Source organism: Catharus ustulatus, chromosome 3, assembly GCF_009819885.2.
Source record: "Catharus ustulatus isolate bCatUst1 chromosome 3, bCatUst1.pri.v2, whole genome shotgun sequence".
Lineage (NCBI taxonomy): Eukaryota > Metazoa > Chordata > Aves > Passeriformes > Turdidae > Catharus > Catharus ustulatus.
This window is the reverse complement of record NC_046223.1, coordinates 119,277,140-119,290,347: the sequence shown is the minus strand read 5'-3', so window position 1 is coordinate 119,290,347 and position 13,208 is coordinate 119,277,140. Positions and strand designations below refer to the sequence as shown.

Sequence of the window (13,208 nt, the reverse complement as noted above, 5' to 3'; positions counted from 1 at the left end):
TTTCTTTTTGTGTAGAAGATGAGAAAAATAAATCACACTTTGTAAAGCAGCCCAGAAGTCCTGTCTCTCTGCTTCATTCAGAAAAAAGAAAAAATCCCCATAAGTAGATCCTGGGAGCAACAAGCCCACACTTCAAAGATGTGACATGGGACCAATAAATCCACAGGTAAGAAACCTCATTCAAACTGAACTCATAATCTCTGTATCATATTATCTGCAAAGGGCCTTTGCAAGTAAAATGACAGAAAACAAGTTACATTGTTTTAATCAAAAAGAAACGGGGAATTGTCACAGCACAAGCTGGCTTGTAGCTAGGCAATTAATTCAGCCATAGATAAGAAATGCAATTTAATTAGCCTGCTTCAATAACAACGCCACTTGGTGAACAATGATAAGATATATTCAAACCCAAACAGAGATTTCACCCAACTACATTTCATCCTAAGCTGCAGACACCTCACTGGTCAGAGAGCTGAGCAGCCTGAACTCCCAACCAATCATCTGTCATGAGCAGGGAAATTTCAACGCTCTATTTAAGAAGGGTTAAGAAGAATAAAGAGGATTTTGTCACACGGATCACAGAGGGTCCTGTCTTTGTCTCCAACCATGACCCCAGTTAATGCCACAGGGGCCCAGGTGTGCCCAGGTGGGCAGGAGGCCAGTGGCCCCTGGGCTGTGCCAGCTCTGGGGTGGCAGCAGGGCCAGGGCAGGGCCTGTCCCCTGTGCTGGCACTGCTGGGGCACCTCCAGGGCTGGGGGCAGCTCTGGGCCCCTCCTGCCAGGAGAGCCCTGGAGGGGCTGGAGCGTGTCCAGGGAAGGGAACAGAGCTGGGCAAGGGGCTGGAGCCCCAGGAGAGGCTGAGGGAGCTGGGAAAGGGGCTCAGCCTGGACAAAAGGAGCCTCAGGGGGGACCTTGTGGCTCTGCACAACTCCCTGCCAGGAGGGGACAGCCAGGGGGGGTCGGGCTCTGCCGCCAGGGAACAGGGACAGGACAAGGGGAAATGGGCTCAGGCTGGGCCAGGGCAGGCTCAGCTTGGACAGCAGCAGGAATTTCTGCATGGAAAGGGTGCTCAGGCCTTGGCAGGGGCTGGCAGGGAGGTTTGCAGTGCCCATCCCTGCAGGTGTCCAAGGAGGGGCTGGATGTGGCTCTCACTCCTCTGAGTTGGGGAAAAGGTGAGGATGTCCCCTGCCAAGAAAGCTGCAGCCAGGCACTGTTCCTGCTTTGCTTTCTCTGCTGGAGAGGTGTCCAAGGAAGGCCAGGTTGGACGGTGCTTGGAGCAGCCTGGGACAGTGGAAGGTGTCCCTGTCCTGGAATGGGGCAGCCACTGCTGCTCTGGGAATACCTGTCTCACAAATCTCACAGGGAACAATTCTGTCCCAATATCTTATCTACCGCAGAAAGAGAGCAGTGGGAAGCCATTCCCCCTTGTCCTGTCTCCCCAGGAAAATAATTCAATCATCAGACCCAAAAAGAATACTTCCCCTTTCACATTCTGCTGCAGTAAAGCGCCTGATTTCCTGTAATTACCGAGCTGCCTCTGGAACAGGAAAAGCCGCTCCCAGCGGAGAGCCAGGGCTGCATAAAGAGGGGCTGTGCTGGACTTGTCCCGTGCCAGGAGCTGCGGGACACGGCGGGAGAAGGTCGGGCCCTGGGGATGAGCTGTGGGCTGGGAGCCGGGAGCAGCAGGGAGCGGGATCTTGTTGCTCTCCTGCCTCCTGTTGCGTGTGTTTGCCACGGCTGCGGAGATGGCAGGGCAGGAGCAGAGGGCTCTGAGGGCAGCGGGCGGGCGCTGTCTGCTCCGAGCCAGGGCTGCAGGAAGCCGCCTTTGCTGGCAGCCGCTTTGGGGGAGCTCGGGGGAGCCGTGTGCGCTGCGGGGGCTGAGCTGGGAGGGGGCCGGGCTCAGAGCTGGGGCCGGATGGCTGCGCTCCCCGCAGGGCAGAGCCATGGCACTGATGCCGGGGGGGCTCCTGGCCCCCGAGCCGCTCCTTCGGGAGCAGGGCAGCTCCGTGCCCATCAGGGGCACGCACGGCACATCGTGCTCTGGCCCCAGCCCAGAGTCACTTCTTCCTTCTCCTCGCCATGCACGGAGGGTGGCATTCTCCTCTCTCCCAGTGGGAGCGGCACCACCCGGAGCGCTCTGCTCCCTGGGGACAGCCCCACAAAGGTGTCCGTGTTCCCAGAGCCCCTTGCCCGGGGGCAGGGCTGGGGAAAACACTCTCGGGGGGCTCTTCCCATCAGACGGGCTGCAGGCATTGCCACGGCAGCTCCTGCTGCCAGCCTTGCTGCTTCCCTCCTTTGCTTCCAAGGCTGAACTGGATGCCGAGCTGTGCCCTGAATGTGCTTAGTGCCTCTCTGCGGGCACTGACACGGTCGCTGGGGCTTTTTCCCTGTTCCTGCAGCAATGGGAAGCCGTGCAGGGACTGCCAAGGGTGCCTGGGGGCAGGTTCAGGCTGTGGCTGGGCTGGAGTTCATGTTGTCCAGGGCAGCCTCTGGCTCCTGAGACTGAACCAGCACTGGCAGTGCTGCAGTGGGAGAGGATTTGGGAGGGGACAGGGCTGGGACAAGTGGCTCAAGTGGACAAGGTGCAGCAGTGACCCTGAGGCAGCAGTTCCCTTCCTGAGCAGCTGTCCCACACTGGGGCTCTGCTGGCCAGGGAGCAGCTGGACATGTGCCCAGCGAGGGCACTTGGTGCCCAAAGTCCCTGCTGTGCTCTGCCAGCACGCCCAGCTTTCCTCTGCTGCTGCACTGCCCTTCTCTGGAGCCAGTGGCTTTTCCTGTTCTGCTGTCCCCAGGGGAGGAGAAGGGTTGGCCTCCAGTGCTGCCTGCAATGAATCTGCCGTGCTCATGGGTTGCCTTCTCCTGACTGGCTGCTCTTCTCCTTTAGGATTTTGGGCCTTTCCTTCCTGCTGCTCTCCCTCCTGAGCTCTCCAGTGGTTCCCATCTCCTTCTGCACAGCCTGCCGTGTGCCCCAGGCCTGCCCCTGCTGCTGTGCTGTGTCCCCTGAGCTGGGGCCCTGGGCTGCCGGTGTCTGCTGGAAGCCAAGGCTGGGAGAACGGGAGCATCTGCTGTGAGGTGGGTGAGGGCAATCAGAGCACACAGCCCTTGCTCAGATTGCCCAAATCTGCAGAGATTCCTGAGGGAAAGCTGCCCTTGAAGGCTCTGGATTGGACTGGAGCCTTTGGATCTATACCTGAGTCCAAGTCCCTGGGATTGATACCTGTGCTGGTAAGAGTGTTGTGGCCTTGGTGGGATGGAGGCTGAATGCTCAGAAGGATTTTTTTAACGAAATAAATCTCTTTAATAGCCAATGATGTAAGACTGGGAGAATATTCAGGGTTTTCAGACAGTTTCAAGAACCCCAGATGTTTAAAGGCATGTGTCCATTGGAAGGGCCAGGTCAGTTAGGGTGAGGGTTATGGAATGATGGAATGGCCTGAGTTGGAAGGGACACACCAGAGTCCTGGGAGAGGCATAATGGAAAGCTTTACTGAAATCCAAAAAGCTGGCTGTCCTCTGTCAACTACATAGGTCAATAAGTTATGAAAGTAAATTTAAGCTTATGAGCAGAACTCTCCCTCTCGAGTCGGTAGTGTCTGTGACCCATGATTGCCTTGTCCTTCAGTGATTTTTCCATAAAAACTAAGTAGCAGTGGTGGACATGTACTCGCTTAAAAGACAAGTGTCTGTCAAGAAAGGTGGGAACCTTCCTGGAACCGAGAATATGACCCCCTTCTCTCCATGTTATTATAACTTTGAAATTATTTCAGGCAAAGATGTGGATAAAGGAATAGCAGGTATTTACTAGAGTATAAATATGCTTATATGTGTGCCCAGAGAAAAATAAAAACAACAGCAGCAGCAACAAACAGAACCAGAAACCCAATCTCAGCCTTGTCTCGCCTGTCAGGTGGCCACCCCTTGGTGCAGTTCCAGGCACAGCCAGCAGGGGCGCTGGTGGCTCCTGGCCAGGCAGGGTTGGTGCAATGATTCCTCCACGCCTGCAGGGGGCGCTGTGGCGCCTCGCCGCTGGAAATGGTGGCTCTGGCACAGGGGAGAGGAGAGTTGGCTTGGCCTGCACAGCTCACAGGGAGCACCGCTCTCAGTGCCACTGCAGAGCTGGGATGGTGAAATGGAGTGGAGCAAAACACCCCGAAGGAGTGGGAGATGGCTGGGGGATCGCTCCTTTGTGCAGATCAGCAGTGATGGCTGGTCCTGACTTCAGATCTGCTGAGGTTGGGGGTTGCTCCCACGTGTGGGTTCCCAAGAAGCTGAGGAGTAGAGAAGCAAGCTGGCATGACTTGGTCACTGAAGAAAAAAAAAAGAAAATCCAGGAGGGGAGCAAAAAAAAAATCCACAGGTCAGACCGACTGCGCTGCATGGTCCCTGTGTTATCACCCCTGCTGGAGGGAAGAGCAGCCCCTGGCCCCAACCCCACAGAATCCTGGGCAACCGTTCATCCATTGTCATGTTGCTCAGTCAGTGGGGGAACAGTGACAATTGCAGACACAAACCAAAACCAACCTCGCTATGGGTAAGAACCATCCCTAAAACAGGACCCAAACACTTCCAGACCCATTTTCCAGGGACCCTCTGCAATTCACTCCTAAGCAGTCTGAAATACACTCCCCTACAGCCAGGGTTAAAGGTTTGCAGAAACTTTTCCTACTGTCACCAGAAATTTTAAGTTCAGTGGCTCCATGGTGGCTTTGGCTCAGATGGCCACCAATGGGCAGTTGGTAGACAAGACCCTCTGTTAAAACAAGCTGAAGACGATGGAGGGCAGCTTTCTGAGTTGGATCCCAAAGTCTCCAGCCTCTCCTGAAGGGCCACCAGGATGCCCCAGGCACAGCTGTGGGCAGGGACAAGGTGGATTTTCCCCCCTGAGTGTGCCAGGAAGCAGCTCCTGGGAAGAGGCATGAGTGGGGTGAGGGAGGGGCTGCGCTGGCAGCTGGAGCAGGAGCACAGGTCAGAGCCCGTGTGGCCGTGCTGGGCAGGAGGGAGTGTGTCTGGGGAGTGTGGGGTGCCATGGGGGAGTGGAGTGTGTGAGCACTGCCTCCGGGTGCTGGGAGCAGCAGGCTGGGCCAGGCAGAGAGCAGGGCAGCCGTGGGGCTGGGCAGAGGGTGCAGGATGCAGGCAGGGCTGTTGGGTGGGCAGAGGGGCTGTGCCAGTGCTCCAGGGAGCCAGGAATGGCCTGGGTGTGTGCACTTGTGGATTCAGGAGTTCAGCTGGGAGGATGTGGGTGATGGGGAAGAGAGCACCTTGTCCAGGGCAGGTTGTGGGGCTGAGTCTGTGTGTCTGTGTTGTCACTGGGAAACAAACTCAGCTTCAGGGTTGAGCCTGCAAACAGGAAAGCAGCAGGCACATCCAGGCTGCTGGGAAGGACACCCTGGCTCTTGTGCCATCCCAGGCTGCGCTCCAGCAGCCGGGTGGGAGCAACCCCAGGGCCGCAGCTGCTGCAGAGCCTCTGCCAGGAGGCCGGGGCCTCTGACAACACCTCAGGGAAAGTCTCTTTGCTTCCTCCACAGCCATGGCCTCACAGGACGACACTCAAGAAAAGGATGCAAAGGCAGAGCTCCTGGCAGAGGCATTTCAGAAGGAAGGACTGGATGCTGGATACTGGCTGCCCAAAGTGTCACAGATCCTGGGAATCAAGTGCAGAGAAGCCCTGCAACATCTGGAATATGAAGACTACCTCAAACTGGAGTGTGAGGTACGACACAACTGGGAGAAAAAGGCACTCCAGAAACTCCTGAAAATAACAGATGACAAAACAGCCTCTAATGTGGTGCAGAAGGAGCACGTGGAGAAGACAAAGCAAAGGCAAGAAGTGGCCAAACAAGCCCTGAATGATCTTACAGAAATGCTCAACAGCGACAGCCAAAGCCAGGATGCACTGAGGGAGAAAGCAGAGACTCTGTGGCAAGCCATGGAGATTCCCAAAGAGTTCTGGCCATCACCAAAGGAACCCTTGGCAGATATGCTGGAGAGCATCCATAAGCAGCTGGAGCAGCAGCAGATGTCAGTAGGCAGGAGGGAGAAGATCCCTGACTCCGAGGTGCTGAGGCGGGCATCGGGGGGACTGGCCCTGCAGGGCATCTACAGAACCAGCAGAGCTGGAGATGTGCTGGCAACGCGAGAGCAGCTCCTCAGGGTTCCTGAGGGATTCCAGCTCGCTGGTCCAGAGCAAGGATCAGTGTTTGAGAGGAGGGAGTTCTCCTCCTCTGCAGCAGAATCCACTTTCACCAAGTCCATGGAGCAGCTGGGGTACAGCCTGAGTGTTTCTGGCAAATTTGCATTCGGGGGGATTAATCTGGGACAGAGTGCAGATCCCAGCAGCTCCTCGCAGTCACAGGACACCCACCAGTCCCACTCTGAGCAGAGCTACTTCTGCACCACCATGTTCCAGTACATCCCCCTGGCCTCCTGCTACTTCCAAAGGCATCAGCTTCGCCTCTCGGATGCGGCTCTGCAGGAGCTGCAAAACATGGAACAGATTTTGAGCTTCACTCGGAAAGTAGACAACCCCAGGTTTCTGAAGATGTGTGAGAGCTTCTTCAGCAGGTTTGGGTCCCACATAAACCAGGGTCCCCTCCATTTTGGGGGTATATTCTGGTGGAAGGCATTTACAAAAGGATTCAAAGCCAAGCAGTGTGAAGAATTGAAGCATCAAACATCAGAAGCACTAAACAGCTTTGTCAGGAAGAGCTATGGTGACTTCCTAGAAAGTGCTGCAGGGGGCCTGGATCTTTCCAAATCCTTCTCTAAGGCTTCTGCCAAGGGAAGACCTGCAGAGTGTTCCCATTCAGCCATTCAGCTTTACGTGGTCAACACAGGGGGCCCAGCAGACACAGCTTCTCGTCCTCAGTGGAAAACGGGGCTCGTGTCTGATAACACAACGTGGTGCGTTATCGACCGCGGCTTTGAGCTGATCCCAGTGTGGGACGTCATCCTGTGCAATCACTGTGAGGATTTTAAGTCTGCTGGTCAGATGAGCAGAGCCCTCAGGGATGCGTACAGAGCGCTGACGAATCAGAGCATTGGCACCATTTTTGAAGAAGAAATGAGCAGTGCAGTGCAAGAGGCCAGAGATTTCATGGAGACTGTGAAGGCCTGGGAGGTGACGGTGGATGAAGGGAAGCTGCTCATGCTGATGGAGCTCAAAGATGATCTGAATGCAAAAACCGGGAACCACAGTGTGTGGATCAACGTGTGCCTGTCCCACAAAGCCCTGCAGGACTTCCTGGTGAAGACCGTGCGGAGCTGCCAGGAGTCACCTCCAGAACACCCCACCTTAATCAAGGTAATGCTGAGAAGCCTCCTGGATCCTCATATCTACTCTGTCAAGGACTTCCCCGAGGCTTTCCTCGTTATGCAATGGATCTTCCAGACTGAGCCACGGCTTCCCAGATGTCCCAAAATCTCTAAACTTGGAGACCTACTAATAATACTGCAGCAAATGAAGGAGCACATCTATGCTGTCACCTACACACGAGGAAACTCGGCTTCTGCCATTCATGAAGCAAAGATAAAAGCCACCCTGACCAGCAGCCTCGCCATTTATTCCTTACTCCAGTCTCTCCAGGAACAGGCTGAGAAGGACATGGAACTGTTGGTGCTCTTGATTGCGACCAGCACAGGGTACCAGGTGGAAAGCAGCACTTTCCAGCACCTCCTTGGACACCCAGAAATTCAATACATGGCCAAGGAAATGCAAGCGGCACATGAGGAGTACGTGAACCTGAAGGAGCAGGATGCCGACAGAGCTGAGGCCTCCCTTCTGCTGACGGGTCTGACTGTGACACCAGAAAGTCAAAAGCTGTCCCCTGAGCAGAAGAGGGAACGTTTAGTTTTCATGGAGGATCACATGAAAGGCTTGTGGTCCTCACGGATAAAGAATCTCCTCCAAAAGCACAGAGCAGGCACAGAATGGGAAAGGCTGGAACAGGACTTGCATTCCTTGATCAGTGGGTGCTTGGATGACAAAGGGGATGAAGAGAGGATGCAGAACATACTCATAGACCTGGAAGACACTTTCACAACACCTGAGCCACCCAGTGAGTCCCAATCCAAGTCAGACAGCAGCCAATCCAAAGCAAATGAAGCTACTGCAAAGCAGGAGTTCCTCCAGTTGCTCAAGCGCCTTGGACTTGAAAGTCACTATCCAAGAAAAATGGGGATGGGAGATTTCCATACCATCTGCAAGACATCTCTGCAGGACAGGCAGCCCAGCAAGGACAAGGAACTGCCATTATACTTCTTGCAAAAGCTCTTAAATGTGGATTACCAGGTGAGGTACCTGACTTGCTGGGAAGACAGCAACCCAAATTTTGCACCCCTGCCACAAACCACAGAGCATGATCACCAACACTCCTCTGAACATTTTTTTGATGATTTGGAGGAAGCAGCCCCTGAATGTGTGAGCAGGGATGGCCATGTGCACCCCATGGACCTGCAGATGGCCATTTTCCACTGTGCTGATGACTTCCTGAGACAGACCCTTGCAACCAAGCTGGCGTTCTGCCAACTGGCGCTGCCTCTGCTGCTGCCCAACCCGGGCACTTCACACATCGAGTTCCTGCTCTTCGCTCTCAGCCAAATCCAAAGGAGCTGGAAAGAGGCAGAGAAGTCAGGAAAGCAGGCCCAAACAAAGAGTTACAACAACAAACTCATCTTCCAGGCACAGACTCCCATCGTGTCCTTCATCCGCATTGGCAGCTCGGCCTCCTCTTCCAAGTCTCAGCTCCTGAACGCTCTGCTGAGCAAACGCAAACACGACACTTTCTTCCACCGCCACTGCAGAGGCAGCACCAGAGAGCGCTTGCTGATGGAAGGGGTGGTGGAGATCGCCTGGTACTGCCCCCGTGGAAGCCCTGATGACACCTTTGAGAGCTGCGTGGCTTTCTGTAACCTGCATGGGGACGCCAGGGATCACGGAGCACAGCTGCAGTTCCTGCAGGACATATCTGCTGTCAGCGTGGCTCTTGTGTCTGATTTGGAGCACATGGACAACAGGGGGAAAAAACTTCTGCAGGAGCTGTGGCAGTCACAAAGGCCTTTGGTTTGTCTTCTCACGGAAAGAGAGAACACAGCAAATGGACAATCGAGCAAAAAAATAAAAATTGGGATCAAGAACAGAAACGAATCAGAACTGATGGACCAGCTGACCAAAATGATCAAGGATCTCCTGGAAGGGTCGAATCCATGTTTCAGCCTGGACTCCTGCGCGGACAAAGCTCGCCAGCACGGATTCGTGGTGGATGCAGATCAACCCCCTTGTGTGACAGCCAAAGCAAAGGCAAAGGAGCTGGTGGAGCTTCTGAAGAAAGAGAAGCTGTCTGAGATCAAATCTCAGCTACTGCCGCTTCAAGGAAAACTGTGGTACCAGTGGTGCCAAAAGGACAAAGAACTCACTCGCCTGCAGGAGAAGGGGAACAAGGGCATTGAGCATCATCGAAGCCAAATTGAATACGAGAAGAAAGCAATAAGAAGAAAGCAATTTGAGCAAGCTTTCCCTCTCAACCCACTGATGAAATCATTCCTTGTCTTTCTGCAGTCCCTCTCGGCAGATAGCAAGAAATATTTCCTAAAGTGGATGAAGATCTTTATGGACGAGCTGTGCTGTGGTCGCATTGAAGAACTGAGGAGAGACTATCACAAGATATGGAATGAAATCCAGTCAGGAAAGAAAAACAAGAAAAACCCCAAGATGATTGATTTATTGCGGAGTCGCTTGGATGCTGTCTCTGATGAAATCAATGATTCATCCATTGGCCTGGAGCACCTTCTGAGAGAAGCAGGGCAGATTTATGAAGCTCTGAAATCAATGAACTCCAAGGAAGAGAATTTTGCCAAACTGCCAGAAATTGCAGCAGAGCTGATGGTTTCGGGGTATCCTGTGGAGCTGATGGATGGGGACGCTTCTTACCTGCCCCTGCGCTGGGTGGGAGCAATCTTTGACAGCTTAATTGAGAGGCTGGGGGACAAACGAGTGTTTGTGCTCTCCGTGCTCGGCATCCAGAGCACAGGCAAGTCCACCCTGCTGAATGCCATGTTTGGTCTGCAGTTCAACGTCAGCGCGGGGAGATGCACCCGCGGAGCCTTCATGCAGCTCATCCCAGTGGGCCAGGAGCTGCAGCAAGACTTGGGCTTTGATTTTGTGCTGGTGGTTGACACAGAGGGACTTCGTGCCATTGAGATGGGCAATAAACAGTTCCTGAACCATGACAAGGAGCTGGCCACCTTTGTGATTGGTGTTGGCAACTTGACTGTGATCAATATCTTTGGAGAAAATCCATCAGAAATGCAAGATGTTCTCCAGATCGCTGTGCAGGCTTTCCTGAGGATGAAGAAAGTCAATCTTTCCCCAAGTTGCTTCTTTGTGCACCAAAACGTGGGAGAAGCAACTGCCAAGGAGCAGAACATGGAAGGACAAAGGCGTTTGCAGGAAAAGCTGGATGAAATGACCAGGGTAGCTGCCCATCAGGAATTCTGTGATGTCTCCTCCTTCAGTGATGTCATTGCCTTTGATGTGAACACCCACATTCACTACTTTGCTCACCTGTGGGAAGGAAACCCCCCAATGGCACCACCCAACCCCACCTACAGCCACAATGCCCAGCAACTCAAGAGCAAAATCTTCCAGGCTGCCAAGCAGCAGTCACAGCGCAGCATTTTGAGGCTCTCGAGCCTGAAAGATCGTATCGGTGACCTCTGGAACGCTTTGGTGAATGAAAACTTTGTTTTCAGCTTCAAGAATTCCCTGGAGATTGCTGCATACAGGAAGCTGGAAACTGCCTTTAGTCAATGGACCTGGAGGCTGAGGAGTCACTTCTTAGATGTACAGATGAGACTGAACAACAAAATTCAGAATAGAGACTTGCAGAATGTCACCAGGGAGCACCTTGAAGGGCTGGTGCAAGAGACAAGTGATGCCATTCAGAAAGAAGTGGAAAAGTATTTCAGGGAAGACAAAGATCATGAGACACTGGTGCAGTGGAAATCAAGCACAGAGCTGAAGCTGAAAGAACTAAAAGAGACTCTTCTTCATGAAACAAAAAAGCAATGTGATAACCTTATTGAGCTACAGAAGGAGCAGAATAAATGGGATACAAGGAAGTTGGAATATGAAGATGAGCTCCTGAGAAGGAGTAGGGAGCTGGCCATGACTCTGAAAGGGAAGAGCCTCAGTGAGAGAGAACTGAAGGACAACTTTACTCTTGTCTGGAACCAGTGGATTGCTGAAGTCTCCCGTGCTGCTCCTCCACCAGAATGGGTGGATATCGATGCAGAAATTGACGATGTCCTTCTAGAGCACTTTAAGGAGCCAGGTTTCCATGCACGGATCAGGTCATTTTCCAAAGACAGCAGATTTTCTTTTGACCTGGAGAAACACATCACAAAGAAAAAGTGGACAAGTTATGTCCGAGATCCCAGGAGCTTTTTTGATGCTGATATGATCAACTTTCACCACATCACAGACAACATCATAGTACGTGTGAAGGAAAACATTGGTAAGAAGGAACAGGAGAAACAGGATTACTGTCGAAATTTTATTCATGAAATACTCAATGAAGTACAGAAAGGTGTTGACTCTGTCCCCAGCAATGCAAAATGTACTTTTAACAAAGAATACATCATAGATTTGTCTCTGTATCTGTGCAAAATGGCAGCAGAAAGGTTTAAAGCCATGCACAAAGCATTCCAAGAGGCAAATGACCCAGTCATGTACCTGAACAGCAAGAGAGAAGATTTCTTCCAATGTTTCCAGATTTCCTACCAAGCAGCCACTTAAATCACAACTTTTACTGTTTTCCTTTGTGACAAGACTGAAGCAGCTCTTAGCCGGGCAGTCTTTGAGAGGGCGGCTAGAGACATTGCTGAGGACATGAAGAGCAAATTCCCAGACTTCAGGGGCGGCAGACCCAATCTGGAAATTTGCATCCTGAGATACCTGGCCAAACAAGAAAATTTTGAGTATTTCAAGCAGTACCTTACCATCTCTAAAAGTTTTTTTTTTACAGAGTTACATTGAGAGATGAGTTAAGAGTCATTGTTTAGGTGAGAGTAGGAGGCTGAGGATGTTTTTAGATTCCTCCCTTAATCTTCTCTATAGAAACATCCTGTCAGCTGTTTCTTTATCAACCCTGTGGTGAGCCAGAAAGATCGTGCGGAAGACATCGCGATGTATGAGGAGTTAGGGCACACCCTCTCCGTGACGTTAGCCTATCACAGCTGTACCAACTGTACTTAAGCCGGCATTTGCCGGGTAATAAATGCACTTCACCATCCACCCCATGGGTGTCTGTGTGTGATTTGGCCCGTCAGGCATGTAAGGTGTTAGCCGACGTGTCCCGTCCTAGGAACTGGGTCGCTATGCCTCCACCTGCGAGGCAACATATGGTGCCGAAACCCGGGATCGCCCCCCGGTGTACAGGTGAGGGAAGGTCGCCTCTCGACGTTCGGGTGAGGGAACGTCGTCTACTGCCCCAGGGGTGTAGGCGGATAGCCCCCTGACGTGCGAGTGTGGGCGGATAGCCCCCTGCTACACGGGCGCGGGCGGTCGGGTGACGGGATTCACGCCGGTTCAGGAGGGACGGTCGGAGCGGCTGGACCGACTTCGACGGGGAGGACGCTCCCAGAGCCGTCGAGATGGAGGCGCTCGGCGAGGTAATCGGGGAATTGCATAATCAGTGGGGGATAAATGTTAAAAGAAAAGATTTGGAGTGCGCAGTCACAAGACTGGTAGATGTGGGTGCGATAGACCGTCCTGTGGACGTGTTGCATCCGGAATGTTGGGAAAAATGCCTCAAAGCACTCGCTAAAGATGTAATAATCACGGGATCGAGTAAATGTTTAAAGAGTTGGGGGAAGGTCATGCGAGCTCTGGAAAGGGCTCTATCAGAGCAAGAAATTTGGAAAGCAGCTCGCAGCTGTTTAAAGATCACACCTAAAGTGGGGGTGGCCGCCGCCATCCAGACTGCGTCTGGCGATCGCGCGGGGTCGAAAACTAACAACCGCTCACGGCCCCAGTCCCTTATCTCACCCCCTAATCCAGCTACTAATCGGTCGCCAGACTGCGGGAAAGTATTTGAGCCTCAGGGCATTTTTAAAGAGCCGAGCCCTGAAGAAGTTTTTAAAAAGCCACTGCCCCTTGCGTCACAAAATGGCGCTGGGGAAGAGGGAGAGGGGCGGGGCGAGAGGTCCGTTCCC

General features: G+C 53.0%; 1 pseudogene; it reads left to right on the top strand.

Annotated features, from left to right (window-relative positions):
* Positions 1-2,545: 2,545 nt before the first annotated feature.
* On the top strand, positions 2,546-12,886 carry LOC116994224 (annotated as a pseudogene).
* Positions 12,887-13,208: the final 322 nt, after the last annotated feature.